The sequence below is a fragment of the Pipistrellus hanaki genome (genome assembly GCF_964339955.1).
Source record: "Pipistrellus hanaki genome assembly, chromosome: 6".
Classification (NCBI taxonomy): domain Eukaryota; kingdom Metazoa; phylum Chordata; class Mammalia; order Chiroptera; family Vespertilionidae; genus Pipistrellus; species Pipistrellus hanaki.
The window spans coordinates 86,080,790-86,100,233 of NC_140508.1; positions in this window are offsets into that span (position 1 = coordinate 86,080,790).

The following is a 19,444-nucleotide window of genomic DNA, read 5'->3' on the forward strand; positions in this document are numbered from 1 at the left end:
CAGGTTAATTAAAATGATACACCACAAATGCAGAAAATCCATCAGTGAGGACAAAGAAAGTTTGCTCCACCTAGTTCTGTTTTACAACCTCAAGATTTGAATAAATATCATGTTCAATTCCACCCATTATCCTATTGTCTCTTATTTGCAATGAATATGGAAAAGATGAGGAGAGGCGTTTCGAAATGAGAAAGGCGGTGGCACGCACAGGCCAAATAATATTATCACAATCCTTATCTCCCAACGGAGCTAGAAGATGGAAATTGTTCTGCAGAATGGCCCTGGTAAAATTGAGGGGTTTTCCCCCTTGAATGTTGTGAAGGAGAGCAGAATATGCCACCCCAAAATATGACTCTTTGGCATAAGGATTATTTTGAGCTGGTGATTAAAAACAGACAGACAGACAAAGGAGAAGCTCTGAAAATGAAGAAGTTACACTTTTGGAAAATATATTTCTATTGACAAGGGAGAGCTGAATGTGCCAGCCTGTTTCCCTCTGTGGAGGGAAGAGACCCTCAGTGATGGAGAAGGCAGGGATTTCAATCTACATAACACTTTGCATGACTCCCACTCACACGGAGGTATGCATGTTATTAAACTTTCCTTTCCCCCCGCTCCTATCCATCTGTCCTTTATTATAGGGTAGGGGACCTCAGTCAAGAACCACAGCTGAGATAAAGAAAATCTTTCAGATGTACCAAATTCACAGCATGGGCACCAAAGATGTAGGGTGCCATCAATATTTGTCCCTGGAGACCTGAATCAGTTAGAAAGAACTACATGGCAAAGCACAGCAAGGCAGAGGGGTTTTGCACAGGGAGGTGCAGCCTGGGACTAAGAAAGCCCCCTGCGAACTTCACGTACACGAACAGCGTGCTTGTGCAAGTCCAACCTCTGAAACCTGGTAACAGGTCCTTCTGCCCAACCTGAGGCCCGGCCCCAGGCAGCAGCATTAGCTCTGGTCCTTCAGGACGGACAGCGAGCCTTGCCACATCTGCATAAACTGTTTCAGTATTAGGCACTCATATACCTCAACAAATAAATTTCACAATCAGGACAGCCAACACATTCACCCACCTCCCAATTTTTCTTGCACTCATAATTCCCTCTTCTGCGCCTGCACACCCTCTTTCATTCTCAGGAAAACTCGGATCTACGTGCATCACGGCAGATCAGTGGCACCTTCTAGACCAGTGGTTCTCAACCTCCTTCCTAATGCTGCGGCCCTTTAGCACAGCTCCTCTTCTTGTGGTGACCCCCAGCCACAAAATTACTTTCATTGCTACTTCATCACTGTGATTTTGCTCCTGTTATAAATCGTAATGTAAATATCTATGTTTTCTGATGGTCTTAGGCAACCCTGCTAGCGATTCTCAACCTGTGGGTTGCTGCTGTAGAACCTAAGACCATCAGAAAACACAGATACTTACATTACGATTATATATATATATATATATATATATATATATATATATATATAGGCAGCACAAACATACTAATGCAATAAAAGTTTGGATTGTTTACAGGTTCGTCATTAAAAATAAATCTACTATTAACATTTGTGTACAAATAGAATACAAGGCACCCAGTTAAACTTGAATTATTTGTAACTACCTACATACATGCACACCAACATAAAAGACTAATACTGCACTGATACTAAAAATTATTCCTTGCTTATCTGTATTATAAAAGGCCAGTGGCTGTAATGCTGTAACAACCAAATGACCTGTCACCAGGAGATGCATTGATGGGTAGTGGTGAAGCAGGTCTTGGTCTCATGGCGAGTTTGGTTCTGGTGCGATTTCGCATGCTGGGCCTCTAGTCTATAATAATCAAAGCATAATATGCTAATTACAGCCAAACAAACTTCCTGACTAAGCTGGATTGTGAGGGCTGAGGCAAGCCGCTATGGCTACAATGACTGAGCCCCTGGCATCAGGCCTCTAGTTTGAAGTAAATTACCATTACTAAACTACGTATTTCTTTCTTCAATCTTATTTCTCAAAAGTGTTTACATTCTCTAAGATGTTTTTTCACTATTTGCATATCAAATTCTTAGTTTATGTTTCATTCTGGAAGAGTGTTTGGCAATATCCATGTAAAAAATCACATTCTTTAAGGAATAAAATCCATTTAAAAAATAGTAGTCATAGAAAATGCCACAATAATTATTCACTTAAATCTAAAATTCCTTTCCTCTTTATTAGTAAAGTCTTTTCTTTTAGTGACAACCTGGACAATTAAAATGATCATTATTTTATCAATTTTTAAATATATTTAACAATTTCTTTTAAGCAATGGAGCACTTAAATAACAGTTTGCTTTTCTTTTTGTTTGCATAATCCTATTGCTAGAGATGTTGAAAATTAAGTATAAAAATTAATAGACTTTCTTAACAAATTATTTAAAAAGCCCCCCAACTGGCTTGGCTCAGTGTTTGAGCATTGAACTATGAACCAGGAGATCACAGTTTGATTCCTGGTTAGGGCATATGCCTAGGGTTATGGGCTCAATCCCCAGTAGGGGATGTGCAAGAGGCAGCCCATTGATGATTCTCTCTCATCATTGATGTTTCTGTCTCACCTTCCCTCTCCGTTCCTCTCTGAAAGCAATAAAAATATTATTTAAAAAGTAAACAAGAATTTGGTGAGTGTGTGTGTGTGGGGGGGGGAGGGCTTAAGAATTAAAGCATGATCAATACTTTAAACTGAGAATTCCCTCAAATGCATTTGTTAAAGAGCCAAGGATGTTCTGAATGCAAGGGAATTCAAGAATACAAAATATCAACAAAATCATGAGTATAATTGCTTAATTCAAACAGTTTATATGAAGTAAGAGTAATAGCTCATGATAACTGCTGTAATATCACTAGAAAGGACATAGCTGCTATCAGAGAACCATTACCCAGAATCTAGGTAATGAGGAAACAGAAAAAGAGGGCTAGGGAGGCAGTGGGACAGAAGCCACGTGGAGGCAGGAGGAAGGAAAGTCAGGTCTGGCAGCAAACAAAGGACCTAGAACTAGCGAGGCTGAGCTAGGCTGGGCCAGGAAAACTTGACCCTGGGTCTGACCAGGTGGGAACAGTGATGTCACCTTGGACTTGAAGTGGCAGTCCTCAATCAGGTCCTCCCACAGGGGGAAGTATGAACTTTGATATAACTGCATATTGCCAGTTTGAAGGGACCAATCAGAAGCCAGCGGAGTATATGAATATCCTCTAGACTAGGGGGTCGAACTCAGAGAAGGGGCCAAAATCTAAAATCCAGCCTAAATTGCGGGCCGAATGGTTTACTGAACAGTCATAAACTGACAATGTCATAAACTGACAGCGGAGTGCAGTGATGACAGCGTGGTGCGGGCCACATTGCAAGGCCTGGTGGGCTGGATTTGGCCCGCGGGCCTTGTGTTTGACACATGTGCTCTAGACAAAGCTTCGGCGGTAGCCCACTTGGGGCTCCCTTTCTGCCGTCTTGTGGCAGGAAATCCAAGCTTTCTTTCCCCCCAATAGATCTGGTCTTCTTCCCACCATTTTGTCCGTGAATGCATTCTTCAGCTTTCAAAGACAAGGACCACGGCACTTGTGTTTCAGTAGGGACACCCAGCACCTTCCAAGAATCACTCACGACCTGTTTCAGCTTAGAATAAACATGTTTGTACCTCTGTGAGCAGCCCCACATTTTTCTCTTTATATTAGCTCAGCCACAAACGGTATGATTGTTCTCACTAATTCTAAACTTAATAAGAGAGTCTCTGCAAACATTTGCTATTGTTCCTGAAGTCATATCTTGAGATTTTACTTGCACTAGACATATAAGCCAACCTTTTTCATAACAAAATACTGCAAAATCAGAATTTTTTTCACTGCAATTACTTGCAACCATGGCAATGAAGTAAAAGCAATGAATAATAGCGATTTATTATCGCAGTTTTTTTTTGTTTTGTTTTGTTTGTTCAGGCACTTGAGGATTCGCTTGCTTTTTTGGGATTATAATATACTGCTGGTGAAGTATATTCCAACAATCATTTGAGCTAAAAGCCTCATGATGTTATTCACTTTGGAAGGCCATTACATCTTTTATTGTGATTATTTTATATTCTTTTCTGAATTTCCCTTAACCATAATTGTTATTTAAATCTCTGTTTTGTAGTAGTTGTGGAAATCACACATTCTCATATGCTTAGCTCTTGGCTTAGGCTGGCTTACTAGTATATTTGACTTTCTAATGATTTCTGAAATTGAGTGAACAATTGCAAACTCACAAAAAGCTTTAAAGGAAATTTTTTTCCCTTTATAAACATCCACTCTTCAGAACAGTCATCATGAGATGTACACTTGTGCTTTGGCACTTTGGCATTCAAAACATACAAATAGAACTATAGATAATGGCAAGTATTGCAATGAGTTTTTAAATAAGTGATGATCTCAGGAACACATGAATCTATTACTCATAATTCCTAACTGATCATAAAGTGAGTTAAATTATTAAAAAGTTTGCAAACTTACAAATTAAAAATAAACTGAAAAAATTATTAAATAATATGGTAAAAAATAACTTTACCTGCTGAATTTATGCTATTTATAAAAAAAAAACATATGAATGTAAGGTATTTTGAATATCCTGACAATGTACACATAGGGTACACACTTAAAATCACTCAATAAAAGATGTGCTTATAATGCAGGGGATGCTGAATACTCTATGTTCAAGTTTTAATAGGCATTGCTTTCACTGTTCCTGAGTAAATTCCCGTAGAGTGAAAAGGTTAGATGATATGGTGAGTATTTATTTAAGACTTGTTAAATAAATACTAGCTAAGCCACTGAATGAGACAGGTTTTCACATAAGTTTTTTCTTTCTTATTTTATTAAATTATTATTGTTTGTTAGAGAGGAACCTTGTTCCCTCTCCTGGTTTGGAAATGGCAATCCAAGACTAAGTTTGTGAAAAAGACAAGGGCTGGAGGATGGAACTTTTTTGACTTGCATTCCAGAAGGCTGGCCAAGGACAGGCACGCCCTCTGCCTGCCCTCCCGCCATAGCTGTTTCCTTTCATAGATACACAATATGCAAAGCCCTGGACAAGCTCCAGATGGCAGGAGCAGATGTTAGAATCCTCAAAGTCAATGTCACCTACAAATAACGAGAATATGTTCATGGGGCCCAAAACGTCCCTGAAAAGTTTATTCCCGAGGAAACAAGTAAAATAAAACAAACTCAACATTAAAAAGCCTCAGAGAAACAGTGATTGGAGCTCAGCTCAGTGTGACAGTGGCATACAGCCTCAGAGCCATGACTCCACGCAGGTGAACACACAATGAAAGGATCTCAAAGATGCACAAAAACCCTCAGCTATCTTTGTGCAGGTGTTTGTGTGGACGCAGTCTCTCAACTCATTTGAGTAAATACCAAGGTGTGTGATCCGTGGATATTCTGGTCGCACTAGTTTTTAGTTTTGTAAGAACCACTACACTGTTTTTCAATATACTCCATACTTCATCTTTTTCAATATACTCCGTACTTCATCTTTTTCAAAACGCCCAAGCTGTACAATAGCAGTGAGACCCCTCTGCACAGCTCTCTGAATGGCTGAGATTAGAAATAAAATGCTGGCCAGGAAGCAGGCTCTCTGGCTCGGTCCTGGGAGAATAATGGCAGAGCCACTGTGGAAGGCCATTTGGTCTCTGGAAAGGCAGATGTGGGGTGGGGGGCATATAGAGAATGTTTCTGTGAAGTTTTCTCAATGTTTTTGTAAACATAAATCTATCGAAAACATTTAAGTCTATAAAGAAAAAAAAAAATCTGAGGACTCACAGGGAACTGCAAATCTGCCTGTGTGCCCAGGGACAGGGCCTGGCGTGAACCCACTCTCCCACACCAGCTGCTGCCACAGCAAACCTTCAGACTGACCGGAGGAGTGCAGGGTGCCTTCTTTCTGAAGCGCAGTCCTGAATTCTGCACTGAAACCGCAGAGAATCACAAAACCCTCTGCCTTCTGTGGCCACAAGTTAACTGAGAATATCTAGTGATAACTAACGATTCGCCATATGAACACTGAAGATAAACAGCATACATACATTTACGCAAAAGACACTGGGTTTGCTTGTAAGAGAATTCCTCACGACAGCCCCTCACACAATGAGGGCTGCACAGCCGAGTGTGCATTTGCCTCCCAGGGAACCCGAGGGGAGATGGTGAGGGGAATGGCTCTGTGCATGTTGACCTGGGTCAGTGGTCGGCAAACTGCAGCTCATGGGCCACGTGCGGCTCTTAGGCACCTTGAGTTTTTAGCAAAGGCCAGCTGAGGAGTCCCCTAATTAAGTTAATAACAATGTACCTGCCTATATAGTTTAAGTTTAAAACATGTGGCTCTCAAAAGAAATTTCAATCGTTGTGCTGTTGATATTTGGCTCTGTTGACTGAATTTGCCGACCACTGGCCTGGGTGATTCTAAGGCGACAGAGGAGGCTCCAGAGGGAGCCAGGCACCCACAGTGCACCTTCTGAGCCATCAGCATCCACCTGCACAGAAGAGCGAGGTGAGCGATGGGGAGAGGAGGAAGGCAGGTGGCTGTCCTGGGACAGGAAGGACCCCCGTCCCCAGGAGGACAGGCTGAGGCTATGGCTCAGGCCTCACCAGCCATCACTGCAAGGTGAGGTCTATGGATGTGCTCCTGAGAGGAAAGAAGCAGACGTCTCTGTGAGAACGGCATTTTCTGGAGGAGCGTGTGAAGAGGAAAATGCTGTTGAGGACAGCTTAGAAATTACAACATGCTGCTGAACAGTGGTGTTTCCCTTTGTAACTTCACACAAGGATGACTATAACTAATAGGGGCTCCTCAAAGTTTTATTTCTAAATTGATTATATAACTAATATTTTTACTTTATTGGCTATTGTAAGAACAGCTTCTTAATTAAGATCTCTTAGTTATTTTAACTCTTTGTAATTTAACAAAATAAATTGGTTTATTCACTTTTTTCCCAGCACTTACCATTAAATTTAAAATATCATAAAATAGTTATCATTCTGCAGATTGTTAAATATAAAAGCTTGCAAAGCTTTTGCCTCTGTCAATAAGCTAAATCTTGCTATGAGAGATTTCCAGAAACATCTGTATTTTTATTGTTATTGTTATAAAATTCAGCACAATGAATTTCAGTTACTTTTTGAAAGTACTGCAATCCCACCATAAACCCATCTCATCAATATAATACCTCTTATAGTAGCAATGGGGGGACAGAGTTGTTTTGTATATATTTTATGTTTTTATTGCCACAATGATACTCTTCTTTTGAAACGCAAGTTGTTTGTTAGTTTGAGTGATTGCTTGACTGTGATGCTTTGTTCTATTATTTTTTAAAAGTTAAAGCATGTTATTAGTTATTTCTAGGGATACTGGAGAAGAAGCATATCTAGCTGGGAAATAGTCATGAAATAATTACATGGGAAATGTCATCAAGTTTATGAACTAGGTGTGGTTTTATTAGATAGAAGATTTGTTTAATAAAAAAAAAAAACCCTCAATTTTTTGTTTACAACTGATTTTTATTTCTACTACCTTAAAGTCAATCATGAGATCACACCAATAATCAATAAAATTGTCCAGATTTGATAATATTTCAAAATGGGATTTTTATGCTAGCATCATAAAAATCTGATCAAAATGGTTTTATTATCCATTTTTGTAAATGTTTACAATACTACGGATTAGGGTTACTTTTTGCATTAAATATATTAATGGGATAGAACTAGATGGTAAATTTGGGTACTTGAAAGGATGGGGCTTATAACATGGTATTGGAAACTTTTCCAAATATCGTCTAGCTAAATCACTGAATGAAATAGGTTTTCACATGTATTTTTTTTCCTTTATTAAAAATTTTGTTGTTAGAGATAAAGAAATGTTCATTTTCAAAATCAGACTGGCTCTATCTGAACCATGAGATATTTTAAATTTCTATTTAACACTTCATTAAATCACAACAGAGGATTTAAGGCAATTGAATATATTCAGAAGTTAGGGGGATCTTTTCATGTATTGATAGTAACACTGAGATAAAAGGCAAAATGTATTTTAGTCAATGTTGAAAGGAGCCTGAAAAATGAATTCTCAAATCATACTTATGTCTTGAATGAGCACTATTTGGTAATTAGATAATGGAAGTAATCTCTGGATTGCCATGTAAGTGGACAGTGTATTTGTTTTGGTGAACATAATGCATTTGGACTGGAATTACTATACACACTAAAAATCTAGCCCATAAACTATAACTTAAAATGTAGCATTTTTGTAATCTCCCTTCTATTTCAAATGTATACTTGATTTAAAAAAAATATTTCTTACTGACAAACAGTAAGAAGTCAATATACATTAGCTATTATTATTACCACTGGTCCCACAGACGTACGATCGGTATTTGCTGCTGAGAGCTCCGCACTGGAGATGACACCAGGTTATTTGCTCTGTGACCCGCAGTACAGGGAGCGGCAGACACACTTCCTGGTCTGATGGGTTCTACTCCGGGGGAGTCACACCGGGGCATGAAGACAGACTTCTAAATGCAGGGTGTCCACACCTGTCGGTGTGTCCCCATCAGTGTCAGGTGCGGCTCTGCCTTGGCACTTAGGAGAACAAATGGAAGGTTCTGCAGTCTTTACAAATCAGAATGTGCCAACACTGGTTTGGCTCAGTGGATAGAGCGTCGGCCTGCGGACTGAAAGGTCCCAGGTTCTATTCCGGTCAAGGGCATGTACCTTGGTTGCCGGCACATCCCCAGGAGGGGGTGTGCAAGAGGCAGCTGATCCATGATTCTCTCTCATTGATGTTTCTAACTCTCTATCCCTCTCTCTTCCTTTCTGTTAAAAATCAATAAAATACATATATTTTTAAAAATCAGACTGCGTTTGCCTGACGCCTGCGCAGTGGACTTGTGTTCTTAGACATTCACTGTATTCCCAGAGGGGGAGTACAGAGCCAGCATTTCAGGGTGCTCTAAGATGTGATATACAGAACAAATTGCCAGCGAGGCCAGTATATGTTTAAGAGATTTAATTGCTGTGTACTTCAAACATTTCTTACACTGTGCCATCTGGCAGACAGAAAGGTTAATGAATTTTTAAACTTAATGAGATATGCCCAGCATTAGGAATGTCTGAAAATTAGATGCTAACCACTGTTAAATGACAGATTTATCAATAAATACCCCACAAAATTACAATCCTTTTTTTTTTTTTTTTCCAGTAGAGTAGCAACACATTTGTAAGTGGTAGTAAAAGTGGCTTAGACAACTGTCAGGATAGAAATAATAATTGATAAATACAGTAGATCTCTTTGCTATTTAAAGAAATGTCATCCATAGTATCATGACTTTTTTAAAATGTAGTTTTAAGAAGTGTTTTTGATATTGAGTAGAAGATTTCACTTAAGTTTAAACAAACTTATGGACATGTTGGAGAATTCTGGTAATGGTTTCAAATGCTCTTATTTTATTGAAAAGTTTCTCTGTCATTCAAAGAAAATACCTTTTTAGGAAAGCTCCATTTGTACTGCAACTGCATTTTGCATACATTAAGTCTGGCAATAATATAAAATGACTGGCCACCTGTGGTATTTCCAAGGAGGTTAATCTCCTGTGCTCTCCCCCCTCACCATCTTAGTCGCCCTGCATTGTAGTTTTCTCCCAGGATGAATGCACTAAAGAAGAGATGTCCTGTGCTTCTGCCAAAAAGCAAAATGCAGAGAATTAAGCAGAATGCTGGCAGTAAATAGCAATCCATTTAACAATATGAAAACTGGAAATGGTTGATGCAATCTGTTGAGTGAGTTGGGGAAAACTCTTTCAAAATGAACACATATGTGAAAATTACAAATAAAATATTATCATAGTTTTAGAATCATAAATGAAAATTTATAAGACATAAGAACCAGTATAACCAACAACCAATGTACATGCCCCTGACTGGAATCGAACCTGGGACCCCTCAGTACGCAGACAGATGCTTTATCCACTGAGCCAAACCAGTTTAGGCACAAGAAATCCTTTTTACTGATTATTATCAGATGAACAACTGTAATAAAACACCACAGGGGCTATTTACCTTAGAGATTCCGAGGGTGGTACCCAAAGCCATTTATTCTCGGAGTCCTAGTCTGGGATGAGGATTTGATGAACGTATGTAGCTTGACCATCTTGACTACTGCTACATTTATCAAAGCAGAAGACTGGTTTGGGAGGGGTTACCCTACTACTTATATTTCATTTTCTTTCTTTCTTCTTCTTTTTTTTTTTTAATCTCAAGGAGCATTTACAGTCTCACTTCATTAAGGGCTTGTTCACAGTACATCTACAGTCTCATTTCATTGCTAGTGTTTGACATAAACCCTCGTAACATAATCAACCAGATGTTTATGGTTTTCAGAACACGGTGTATAAATAAATAGTCTTTATAATTTTTAAAAGTTTGTGAGAATGGCTTCAGTTCAAATAATTCTGCATTCCTCTTTTAAGTCCTGGTCTCTCAGATGGCGCCCTGGATACGTTTGTGAGGATCCCGGTGGCCTGACAGGGGCCTGGCAGGGGCCTTAGGGAATAATTACCACTAATATGAACATATATGCCGCCAACGACTTTCAACAGCTCCAAGCAACGAAGAGCTGTTTCTCCTCCCAAAAATCATACTTCACATTTACACAAGCTACCAGGACCATCAATCACGGCATCTTGAAATCTTGACAAAGTCTCAGTTCTCCTGGAAAGTGTGTCAAAGGGCATCTTGCAGAAATGCTGCAGGCTCATGAATATGTATAAGCACCATGGGGAATTAGACAGCATCCTCAGGCTTTCTGCTCCTCACCTTGCGGATGCGGTGTGCTGTATGAAGTAAATTACCATCAGCGTGAGGAGGGAGACCAGAGAGCTGATGTGATGGCTGTGACATCCCCGCGGGTCCCACGCATTAGGGGGCGTTTCTATTACTACTTCAAGGAAAGTCTTGCTTTGACAAAAATGTGCACTTCGCACGCTTTCCTCCGAAAGGCATGCTCCAAAGGCATGGTGGGGATTAGTTTAGTGATTTTGAAAAATGTGCACTGGAGCCCACCAGTTACACCTGCTGACATAGAACAGGCGTTGGTAGTGGATGTTACTCCTTCCAGCTGTGGCTCGGGGGCCATAGTCCACATGTGTCAAGCGCTGCAGCCTCAGTCCCAGGTGCCGTGATGGCCACAATGTGCAAGCCTGACCAGAGCACTGCTTTCCTGCAGGTTCTGGCTGTGCGGACCTGCGGTGATGCCACACAGAAGGAAAGGCCGAGTAGGACAAGAGCACATGTCAGGGAACTAAGGCTAGTTCCACAGATGGAAAATCTTTTTATTTTAACCAGTACTTAACATGAGGGTTAGCTAACAGATCTGTAAAGGAAAGAGGACACACTGTAGTGAAACACAGGTAAGAAAGTATAACAGAGTAGAAGGACTAAACAAAGAGACCACTGCAGCTGGAGAGTGGACAGTGAAAGCGTATTAGGCAGCTGAGTAAAGAGGGCTGAAGCACACAAGAAACTGTTGGCTCAGCGGCTGAGCATGGACCTATGAACCTGGAGGCCATGGTTCAATTCCCGGTCCGGGCACATGCCTGGGCTACAGGCTGGATCCACAGTAGGAGGCCTGCAGGAGGCAGCTGATTAATGATTCTCTTTCATCATAGTCATTTCTCTCTCCCTTTCTCTCTGAAATCAATTAAAATATATGTTTAAAAGACATGGACATTATTAGCATATAAATGGTGAGTCCCTGAGAGTAGAAAAGCATTACCTATGGAAGAAATGGAAAAAATATATTTATTTTAAAGCACTAAATAACAAACCTGCAAATTCAAGTGTCCAGAGGAGAGCTAGCCTTAATCACTATGACCAAACTGTATACAGGCTCTGTCTCTTGTTCCTTGACCTCCCTTTCCTTATAGCAATTACTTCAGAAATCGGTAAATTGTAAATTCTCTCTCCGCCCCTTTGGAGATGTAAACATTTTAAAAGGCATCTTCACCGTTACAATATGTGATTATTGTTCTCAAGGATCTGGAAAACATCCATTTATAATGCGATCACCAAGAAAGAGAGTACAGTGAGTCCTCACTTAATGTAGTCAAGAGGTCCTTGAGAACTGCAACTTTAAGCAAACAGCATCTAAGGAAAGCAATGTCATCACTAACATTACAATAGACTAACTGATAGAAAAAAAGTATGCTGTTCCTGTATTTCTGGTCACAAAAACATCACCAAACTTCCAAATGAAGCCTCAAATACGTCTGATATTAAACAATAAAATAAATATAGGTACTACACAGACTTAACCAAGATTTAGACATGCCAATTCACCCAACATGCATGTTATTGGGATGTGGGAAGACGCTCACATATGAGAAACCCATGTAGACACGGGGAGAACATGGAACGGCGCTGAGCAAAACAGTATTATCTGAGGACCTGCCTTAGCTCCATCCTTCAGTTTCTGCGGAAGAGGAGAAACCTGGCTCCTAGCTGTAAACACCTTCTGTGTGAAGATATTAGAAGGCTCACTTTTCCTTTGTGTGAAACCTATTAGCAAACACACATGGCCTATGATCTCCCATTCACTTCAGCTCTTAAAATCCCCATCTTCCCAATCCAGGAAGCTCTGATCTCTCTCCTGGATTGAAATAAGAGTCTTCTTTGCCTGCCTAACTCTTACCTGGTGTCACAAAATCAGAATGAGAATGTGTGTTGTAACGACGGAGAAAACCAGGATACTATAACTTTATGGAAGCCAGGGACAGGGAATGGTTCCAGAAATAAGGACTGCCCTTAGCTGTCTAGACTGCTGAAGCATCAAGCAAGACAGCACTGAATACATTGTATTGGGTTAAATAGTAAACAGCACCTAAGATATAAATGAACATATTGTTATCGAAGTGCACAGAGTGTATGGGCGAAGGCTAGCTTGAAAGGGGTTAAGGAATAAGTGGAAAGAGAATGGAGATGCTAAGCGTAGGTAAGAATAATGTACACAGCCTCTGAATCTAAGTTTGTTTTTTAAATTGTTATATATTTATACGGTTAAGAGAACCTATTGAAGAGATTCATTTCTGCTACTTGCCATTTTTACAACCCAATCACCTTAAGAAACCCTTTAAGAAATTCTACAACTACACTGTTGACTTCATTTGTAAAATTTAAGGATCTGTCGTGTTGTTACTAAGAAGGGTTCTTTTTAAAATAATTTTACAGGTTCATAAGATATGTAAGTTCTATGTGAACTTGAAGGCTGAGAGAAATATTATTAGCAGAAGTATCTGGGCTAAAGCCAGTAAGAAGCATAGCATCGTTCTGTTCTGGTCACTTACTGTTTCCTGCCAGGTGAATTGAGAACGGCTCAGAGCTGGTTTACTGACACAACTTCCACTCACCTGTCCTCACTCATCCCCTGCATGCCATGGTTCTGCTCAGCGTCTCAGAGGGTAACAGTATTTCACTGCTTATTGTTAGTATTGTGGAATATATTCCTATGACATGATTTTGACCAGAATTATTTTTAAAGCTATGTACCCATTTTTATTGGGACAGCATGTAATAATGGGGACCATAAATGCCCAATAAGTGAAGAGGTATTAAAACTATCATTTATAAAACGTAATTATTGTTGTGAATTTGTAACGCAAAAATAGTAAATATTAGCTCCTATAAATCCATGTAACCTCTTTTAATATTAGGCAGCATTATGTCAGACAAGAGCTTTATTAGCCTAGAGAGAAAGGTAGATAATAGATAGGTAACAAAGATGAAATTATACTTTAGAGTTACTCCACCTACAATGTATCTTCCTGCTACTTCTGTATTGGAAACAGTCTCTGTTCTCAGTGGGGGTCGGGTAGTTTTTATTTTCCTTGTTCCCAATACCAACGGTGCAATAAAATCACCCTGTATTCCTTCTCCACTATCTGCTGTCTCTCTTCAACCTAAATCTTCTATGGCACAGTCACAGTAGAGGATAAAATGGGTGATACCTTTTGGTGTATTTAACATATGTTCTTGCAACTGATTCAGATTATAAAGGTCTATCAACCAAAGGCAATGCTGTTGTGCAAATAAAATTCTTGTTCTCCCCATTCTTTATTTTTACGCTCATCGTAAGAGACTGGATATAGTATTAACATATCATATCATGCTGAAACCGGTTTGGCTCAGTGGATAGAGCATCAGGCCTGCAGACTAAAAAGGTCCCAGGTTCGATTCCGGTCAAGGGCATGGACCTTGGTTGCGGGCACATCCCCAGTAAGGGTTGTGCAGGAGGCAGCCGATCGATGATTCTCTCTCATCGATGTTTCTAACTCTCCATCCCTCTCCTTTCCTTTCTGTAAAAAATCAATAAAATATATTTAAAAAATATCCTATCAAATTTAAATTCTCTCATTAAGTCCATGTGACGGAAACTATCAAGTCATAGTCCTTTACTCATATATGTACTAGGTGCACCGGTTAATAATGTGGACTTTGTAATCAAAGAAAACACAATAATTTCAAGAGAAACATCAAAAGTGCTTTATTCAGAGTAATGCCCATCGCTAGCTACACATTTCCTGTCTTCCAGGTAATTTGTGGATACCGTCCCAATAGAACTCTTCTTGTTTTGAGGCAAACCATTCAGAGACCCAGTTTTCCACTTCTTTGTATGTTTTGAAGTGCTGCTCAGACAGTGTGTGCGCCATTGATCAGAACAAGTGGTCATCTGAAGGAGCAAGGTCTGGTGAATACGGTGGGTGGGTTCATATTTCCCAGGCAAGATCTTTTAATGTGTCTTTAACTGGTTTTGAAGTGTGTGATGGTACACCATCATGAAGCAAAATTACTTTGCTGTGTCTTCTGGCACATTCTGGTGGTTTCAAGATCAAAGTGTGGTTCAAATTGATTATTTGTTATCAGTAGCGATCAATATTAATGGTTTCACCTGGTTTCAGAAGCTCATAATACACCACACCTTCCTGATCCCACCAAACACAGAGCTTTGTCCCCTTTCCTAAGCGATTTGGCCTCGCATTAGATGTCTATGTTGACCTGGATTAACCCATGGTTTTATGCATTTGGGATTCTCAAAATAAATCCACTTTTCATTGCCAGTCACAATTCAATGCAAAAAAGACTATCTTTCATGCTGTTGAAGCAACATTTTACTGATGACTTTTCGATTTTCCATTTGTCTTTTGTTCAGTTGATGCGGCACCCATTTTCCTTCCTTAAATTTTTTCACATGGTTTGTAAAAGATTGAACATTGTTTGCTGAGCAACGTTTAATCTTTCTGCAAGGTGTTTTTTTAGTGTGACACACATCTTCATTCAATAATGCTTATAATTGTTGGTCTCCAAACTTTTTTGGTTGACCTGGATGTTGTCTTTCACATAGAAATCATCACTTTTAAAGTTTTTAAACCAGAATTCACAAGTGTCTTGAGATGGAGCATGTTCACCATAAGCATCCAGAAGTATATAATGACTTTCAGCAGCACTTTTCTTCAAAATAAAGTAATGAATTAAAACTTCCCACAAATGCTTTTTTTTTTTTTTTTGGCATGAAATTCAACATTTTTAAGCATAAAAATAACACCTTCAGCAAATTTGACATATGAAGTTTTGAAGCTTGCTGTCAATACAACAAAATAGCATACATATCAAATCTCATATACACTGAGTGGCCAGATTATTATGACCTCTAAACGTTCAGTGTGTGTGTGTGTGTGTGTGTGTGTGAATTTGTGCATGGGTGTCTGGCCAGCCTGGCCAGGGGGAGGGGACATAGGTGGGTGGCCAGCCTGCCTGCTGGTCAAACTCCTGGTGGAGGGGACAATTTGGATATTAGCCTTTCATTATATAGGATATATACTGAATGGCACATTAATATGCTTTCGGAGATCATAATAATCTGGCCACTCAGTATATGAATATATGTGTAACTCCATCTATTGAAAAAAATCCACATTATTAACCAGTATACCTAGTACATAGTATATATGAATGCTGCCATCTCTTCCAGTTCCCTGGATACACATCCTAAATGGATGGGTGAGATTTTGGGGCCTCTGGTTGATAATATAGCTGTGATGGCAAGAGACGTGACAGCCTGCCACTGAAAGCAGCCCGCAGGGGGATGCAGAAAGGCTGTGCTTCCCCTACAGGAGGGAAGGAACGCCTGCACACATAGACGGGGCTGGAGGCAGGAGCACTGGGATAGCGAGCGGGTGTATCACTCCTCTCCTGGCAGGAGACAATGCTGAACCCCTCTCAGGCGAACTAACTCATTCCTGCCAAATCCGTGCCACGTGTCTCTTGAGGGACTTTCCACTCATAGAAAGTAGGCTCTTTGTCCCAGAGAAATACACCCCCTTCCTGAACCAGGTCTTCTCATGTGCACAGCTAAGGCATGAAGAGAACAGGGCATGAGTAAGAGCAGCCACTGCACACCCGAGTTAAATCCCTTTACGCCCGAGGAGCAGTCCGCATATCTGTGGTTGTTTTCTCGGCATTTACATTTTACTCTGGTATCTCCAATATGCTTATGAAGGCAACGCATGTGTCCATCATGGAGGAGTAGAAAATATAACATTATGTACAACTGAAATGGGTGGCAAACTGTCACTAAAGGGCTGATTCAGAAGTATGAACCTGCCACACATTATTTTGGAGCCCCATTTTTCTCCTTACAAAGGAGAGCGGCAAGAGTCCTGTCTTTTTTTTTTTTTTTTTCTTCTAGAATTCACACACCTTAAAGCATAAAATATTGTTAACAGTTTGCAAAGATTTAGGAGGTATTCTGGAAATATTAGCCTAGGAAAAATTCATTGACTGTAACCAGGAGAATTTCAAGATTATAGAGCATTTGTATTTGTGGGCCTACAGTCATGAACAATAGCTCATGGAAGAAAAATTACATTTATAGCAAAATGACTTATTGCTCAGTTTGAGGCAAAATATACAGTTCTTTCCCAGGCTCTCCTAAGACCTTAGAAAATTTAAAAATGCCAACAAAACGTTAATGCTACGATTCAAGCTAACATTATATATATTTACGTGTAATTCCATGGGCTGCTCCTGTGTTAATGCTATCACGGACTCACATCTCTGTGGATGGTAGCCGAGTCCCTACATTGACCCACAAGTTCAAGATTAATGTTATCCTGCATGTGTTACAGTTTTCTGGCACTAACAATTTTCTATTAATCTGATGAACAGGCAAAAGCCAGCTCAATATTTTCCCATAACTACGAAATTCCTTCAAAGCACTACCGGTGTCAGTCAGGTGGGCAGGAGACACCCTAGTTACTTCTAAATTCCCTAGATAGTTATGGTAATTCCTTTTTAAAAAATATGTTTTTTATTGATTTTTATAGAGAGAGGAAGGGACAGGGATAGACAGAAATATCTATGTGAAACATCAGTCGGCTGCCTCCTGTGCACCCCCTAATGGGGATTGAGCCTGCAACCCGGGTATGGCATGTGCCCTGACTGAGAATTGAACCGGTGTTCTCCTGGTTCATGGTTTGATGCTCAACCACTGAGGCACACTGGCGGCTGTTATGGTAATTCTTAATAGTGCGGCAGGGGTAAGTCATGGCTAGTGGGAAACTGTAGAATATCATTAGGAATGAAAGGGATAGTTTCTGGCCCTCTCTGGGTTCCTCAGAGGTTAGAGTGTAGTCCTGATACATGAAGGTTGAAAGTTTGATCCCTGATCAGGATAGATACATGAATCATCCAATGAATGGATAAAAGAGTGGAACAATAATCAACATTTCTCTCTTCCTCCTCACCCCCCTTTAGAAACCAATAAAATATTTTCTGTAAATGTAATCCATGTTAAAGTAAAAATATCAGCCCTTTGGTGGTAATGTATGTTGTCATACCTATGCATCCTTGTTGTTTCTGGAGATTTTTTTTATAACTTGGTCATTTGATATTTGAGATTTCTTGGCACAAAGCAAAACTGCAAAAGAAAAATACGTATCAACTTGAGCAGCGTTGTTCTTCCTTTCCCCTTCATTTCATACTCTGCCTGTCCTCGGAGGAACACTGGAGTAACGGAGATGCAAAATTTCCGTTCAGCAACTTCAATATTTAATAAGTGACAAGAGTAGGCCAGTTAAGCTATTAATTTAAACAAACCTCTTCTTCTCTCTTGGGATATTTTTTGTTTCACTGCTTCAGAACTATGAGAGGAAAAGCCTTCATGTTGTTTTCATGTAAGTTTGACTAATTTCACCACATGAAAATACAAAAACAAACAAACAGGGCTCTGTCTGGCTCTTTCTGACTGCGGCAGTGATAGAAATGTCTTAGTAATAAAGGGTCAGTTGGAAATCAGTCAATAAGGATAACAGGACAGTTTGTGATCCTAATGCTGGGCCCCATTTGCAGGATTAGCAGAGCCTGTGCCCTCTCGCCAGCTGCTCAGGCGAAGGCTCCTCCCCCGTGGTTTCCCGCCAGGACTTCACTCTCCGGCCCATCAGTGAGACCAGGAAGCAGGCGGAAGCACTGCGGGATCACTTTTGATGGAAACACTTATGCCCACACACATCACACACACAATCACACAAATAAAAGGAAAACGGAGGAGGCGTCTAATGGAAAAGCATAAACCACCCGTTTGGACAATAGTTATTTCTCTATTCTAGGGGCGTCGAACTCAATCAGAGAAGGGGCCAAAATCTAAAATCCAGCCTAAATCGCGGGCCGAATGGTTTACTGAACAGTCATAAACTGACAATGTCATAAACTGACAGCGGAGTGCAGTGATGACAGCGCGGTGCGGGCCACATTGCAAGGCCTGGCGGGCTGGATTTGGCCCGCGGGCCTTGTGTTTGACACATGTGCTCTATTCGATTCACCTTATATACCAGAACCTGCACTGTCGACAGAATGGCTATCATTATGCCAGGATTTGCTAACTACCATCAATACCTTCCAGTAGTCAATTGTAATCAAGAGTATATGTTCATCAAAAAGAAAAAAAAAAAAAAGGTGTTCTTTTTCAGATTTACATAACAAAACAAGTTTAGAGTATCAATAAATGTGGACATGAAATGTTTTAAGCTTTCATAAATTTTTGTTATGCCAAGAAATATCTCTTGCCATTAAACCAAGTCAGAACACATCCAATCTAAATTGAAAAAAAAAAACTACATCTTTCATTTCCAAAGGATAATGAGAGAAAGAGTGGATTTTCTAACACTGACTGGACAGCTAACAATAACAAATATTACCTTGGAAAAACACTCTTTTGGATAGACGTGATTTTCACTGAAAAGGTTTGCATATTTTTACATGAAATGAATAACATCTCCTCTTAAAGTAAACCAAAAGCATGCTGTTAAAGCTTCAAGGCTACCTAAGAGTCACCTGTCCATCATTAAATTAAGTGGC